Consider the following 5,358-nt stretch of genomic DNA (forward strand, 5'->3'; position numbering starts at 1 on the left):
TCTATCTATAGCTCCCTTCAATAAATGGCAACTCTAAAAGTTTTCTGTCTTTGAAATTTGATCTGTGATGCAAGCCCATATTTGCCCTCTGTTTTCTGCCACAGATGAGGTGAAAGTTGCTGGAGTCAATATAGCATCTGTACTGGCTACGGTGGCAATGACTGCAGAGTCAAGCAGAGCCTTGGTGCTTGGTGGCCACAGTGGGAGCGGTCTTCTCATCTGGCCAGTTCTGTTCTGTGGTTTTGGACATCATTCCTGGAAGATTCACCTGAAGCTCTCAAAAGAGTTCTGTGAGCCACCCAGAGTTCTTTCTTTGCTTCAGCATCTGGAGTCAACTTTCATTGCCTGCAATTAAGAGCCCTGCCTGATATATATACCTCATTCAAGACTGTTATCTGCCAAGCTGGTTGAATCTCCAAAGAGCCCTGCCCTTGATCCAGAAAACCAGCAGATTCTCCACAAAGAATTAGCCTTAAAAGACTGGATTTGGGCAACAAAAGCCAAAATTGACAATGGGATCTAATTAAACTAAAGAGCTTCTGCACAGCAAAAGAAACTACCATCAGAGTGAACAGGAAACCTACAGAATGGGAGAAAATTTTTGCAATCTACTCATCTGACAAAGGGCTAATATCCAGAACCTATAAAGAACTCAATCAAATTTACAAGAAAAAAGCAAACAACCCCATCAAAAAGTGGGCAAAGGATATGAACAGACACTTCTCAAAAGAAGACATTCATATAGCCAACAGATACATGAAAAAATGCTCATCATCACTGACCATCAGAGAAATGCAAATCAAAACCACAATGAGATACCATCTCACATTAGTTAGAATGGCAATGGTTAAAAAATCAGGAAACAACAGGTGCTGGAGAGGATGTGGAGAAATAGGAACGCTTTTACACTGTTGGTGGGACTGTAAATTAGTTCAACCATTGTGGAAAACAGTGTGGCGATTCCTCAAGGATCTCGAACTAGAAATACCATTTGACCCAGCCATCCCATTACTGGGGATATACCCAAAGGATTATAAATCATGCTGCTATAAAGACACATGCACACGTATGTTCATTGCGGCACTATTCACAATAGCAAAGACTTGGAATCAATGCAAACGTCCATCAGTGACAGACTGGATTAAGAAAATGGGGCACATATACACCATGGAATACTATGCAGCCATAAAAAAGGATGAGTTCGTGTCATTCCTTCATGTAGGGACATGAAGGAAGCTGGAAATCATCATTCTCAGTAAACTATCGCAAGAACAGAAAACCAAATACTGCATGTTCTCACTCATAGGTGGGAACTGAACAATGAGATCACTTGGATGCAGGAAGGGGTGCATCACACAACCGGGCCCTATCGTGGGGAGGGGGTAAGGGGGAGGGATAACATTAGGAGATATACCTAATGTAAATGATGAGTTAATGGGTGCAGAACACCAACATGGCACATGTATATATATGTAACAAACCTGCACGTTGTGCACATGTACCCTAGAATTTAAAGTATAAAAAATTTTTTTAAAAGTTAAAAACATTAAAAAAAAAAAAAAAAAGACTGGATTTGCCAGTTTCGGGTTAGGTCACAAACCCAATTTACTCAAAGTCCCAAAGTTGCAGAGGCTAATTATGGTTGCATCATTCTAGACAGATAGTTTCCCTGGAGTTGGGAGTTCACCTCCTTGTGATGAAGGCTTCTCACTTTCTTTCTTTTTTTTTTTTTTTTGGCTCTGTTGCCCTGGCTGGAGTGCAGTGGCGCGATCTCGGCTCACTACAACCTCCACCACCCAGGTTCAAGTGATTCTCCTGCCTCAGCCTTCCAAGTAGCTGGGATCACAGGTGCCCGCCACCACTCCCAGCTAATTTTTTGTATTTTGAGTAGAGATGGGGTTTCACTAAGTTGGCCAGGCTGGTCTCAAACTCCTGACCTCAGGTGATCTGCCCACCTCAGCCTCCCAAAGTGCTGGGATTACAGACGTGAGCCACTGCACCCAGCCAAGGCTTCTCACTTTCAAACAGAGCTGAATGCAGTCCGGGGGGTAAGATCCTGCATTATTTGCTTTTATTGGGACCTTTAATACTACCTGTCTCCAAAAGACCTCGATTCTAGAAAGAGCATTCTCTTATTTTCAATGTGCTCTTTCTTTTCTCAGCAGTTCAGACATAGTTGTGTGGTGGTAAAAGCAGCTCCGAATCCTAATCTTAGTCAATGCTGGATTCCAAAGTTCCTGCAATAAGGATATATTCCTCCTATCTTGATTTTACTCCTAATTATATGAGCATCATATGCTCTAATATTTACATTTCTCCAGCCAACGCAAACTCTCTGGCTATAATTTAATAATCTTTCAGATTATCATCATCATCATTATTATTTTGAGACACTGTCTCGCTCTTTCACCAAGGCTGGAGTGCAGTGGTGCAGTCTCGGCTTACTGGAACTTCCGCCTACTGGGTTCAAGCAATTCTCGTGCCTCAGCCTCCTGAGTAGCTGGGATTACAGGCATGCACTATCATGCCTGGCTAATTATTTTGTATTTTTAGTAGAGACAGGGTTTCACCATGTTGGCCAAGCTGGTCTCAAACTCTTGACCTCAAATGATCTGCCTGCCTGGGCCTTCCAAAGTGCTGGGATTACAGGCCTGAGCCACCCAGCTGGGCCTCAAATTATTTTATAGTCTATGTATCCACCAAGTTGAGATATTTCTCTTTGAAAGTTACAATGTCACCAGAAGGATTGTTTATTTTGTATCATCTCTGTATAGGGATGTGAATTGAAAAACTCCCAGTCTTAATCATTTATAAACATAATTTATCACTGTGAAATAAAAGTTGTATCATCTCTGTATAGGGATGTGAATTGAAAAACTCCCAGTCTTAATCATTTATAAACATAATTTATCACTGTGAAATAAAAGTTGAGAAGCTAATTGTGAAGACTTTGTGTTTTAGACTTTGTAACAATTAGCCCCTGTCCCACTTGTCATTGTCCAGGCAGGACAACGGATGATGGGCACGTTGGACCTAAGTTGGATCAGCCATTTCCCATCACCCCCTGTTTTTTTTTTTTTTTTCCCAGACAGAGTCTCTCTCTGCTGCCCAGGCTGGAGTGCAGTGGCGTGGTCTCGGCTCACTGCAATCTCTGCCTCCTTGGTTCAAGTGATCCTCCCATCTCAACCTCACTAGTAGCTGGGACTACAGGCATGAGCCACCATACGCAGCTAATTTTTGTATTTTTAGTAGAGGCCTGAGTTTCACCATATTAGCCAGGCTGGTCTCAAACTCCTGACCTCAGGTGATCCACCTACCTCGGCCTCCCAAAGTGCTGGGCTTACAGGTGTGAGCCACCACACTCAGCCCATCATCTCATTCTTGACATGTTCCCTGAGCCAGTTGGTGCCATGACTGAACTGGCAAGAGAAGATGGCAGAAGCCTGAAAGGAATGAGTGTGGTGGAATAGCTTGCACTCTCACACACGTCTGGAACCTCATTTTGATAGCCTCAGGAGAGGGGCTCCATGCCTTAGACCTTACATCAAAAGATAACTGACTAAGCAAAACTGGCCCTGGCAGTCCCATCTTTTAGCAAGTACAGGCTTTATCACTTCTGCTTAAATAAAAACTTCCAGGAAGCCACTTTTTAAGTTAGCTTAGGAAAATGGCAGTTAATAGCAAATAAGGAAGAACTTCCTAGGAGCTCATGGAGTTACATTTTATTATAAACTTATTAATTACTTCCAAAAACTCTTGGGTAAGAAATTTCCTGTAGAAGACTGCAGGTTTGGTTATTAAAACAAGAATAGGGCCAGGTATGGTAGCTCACACCTGTAATTCCAGCACTTTGAGAGGCCAAGGCAGGCAGATCACTAGAGGTCAAGAGTTCAAGATCAGCCTGGCCAACATGGCAAAAACCTGTCTCTCCTAAAAAAATACAAAAATTAGCTGAGAATGGTAGCACATGCCAGTAGTTCCAACTACTCAGGTGACTGAGGCATGAGAATTGCTTGAACCTGGGAGGTGGAGGTTGGAGCTAAGATCTCATCACTGCACCCCAGGCTGGGTGGCAGAGCAAGATTCTGTCTCAAAAAAAAAAGTGGGGGGAAACAGGGGGGTGGGCAAATCCTACTCAAGACAGTTCTGACAAAATGCCATCTCAGAGAGTATACATATGGAAGCACAGATATCACTTGATATGTGCATCCTCATATTACTGGGCTGTATTTTATACTGTTCCCTATTCCTACCTTTCTGAAAGCCTCTATTCACTTGGTTTCTATGACTCTTCTTGCTTTTCTTTTTTCTTTTCTTTCTTTTTTTTTTTTTTTTTTTTGAGACGGAGTCTCGCTCTGTCACCCAGGCTGGAGTACAGTGGTGCAATCTTGGCTCACTGCAACCTCCACCTCCCGGGTTCAAGTGATTCTCCTGCCTCAGCCTCCTGAGTAGCTGGGATTATAGGCACCTGCCACCACACTCGGCTAATTTTTGTATTCTTAGTAGAGACGGGGTTTCACCATGTTGGCCAGGCTGGTCTCGAACTCCTGACCTTATGATCTACCCACCTCGGCCCCCCAAAGTGCGGGAATTAAAGGTGTGAGCCACCACACCCAGCCTCTGTGACCTTTCACTATGCTGGATTTCCTCCAACTTCTCTAATTCTTCTCCCTTCATGCTCTTTCCTAAGCCAGAGCCTTATCTTTTAAGAACTGCCCTTTGGATGTGGGCATTCTCCAGGGCTCTACATGGTCAACCTAGGCAATTTCATCTACGGTGATGGTTTTACCTATAAATTAAATTAATTCAATTCTCAACTCTACTTCCCCAATCCTAACCCAAGGCCCCTGAGAGTCACATCAGTACAATTTTATTTCCACTCACCTGGAACATAGACTTACACCTTCTTGCAACATGCCAGCGTTTTTCATAGCCAGCTGTTGCCTATCTTGCTTTTATACTTAAACTCTTCTGAAAAACTTAAATTGTTTGTGGCTTCTGGTTCTCTTTCTTTGGACTTTAATTGGTTATGGCTCTACTAGTTACAGTGCTTTTGTCAGCAAGCATTATTAGTCTGTTCTTACACCACTATAAAGAAATACCTGAGACTGGGTAATTTGTAAGAAAAGAAGGTTAGACTAGGTGCAGTGACTCACGCCTTTAATCCCAGCACTATGGGAGGCTGAGGCAGGTGGATCACCTGAGGTCAGGAGTTTGAGACCAGCCTGGCCAACATGGCAAAACCCCATCTCTACTAAAAAATACGAAAATTGGCCAGGCGTGGTGCCATGCACCTGTAGTCCCAGCTACTCAACAGGCGGACACAGAAGAATCGCTTGAACTCAGAGGTAGGGTGTG

The sequence above is a fragment of the Macaca thibetana genome, chromosome 6 (genome assembly GCF_024542745.1).
Source record: "Macaca thibetana thibetana isolate TM-01 chromosome 6, ASM2454274v1, whole genome shotgun sequence".
NCBI lineage: Eukaryota > Metazoa > Chordata > Mammalia > Primates > Cercopithecidae > Macaca > Macaca thibetana.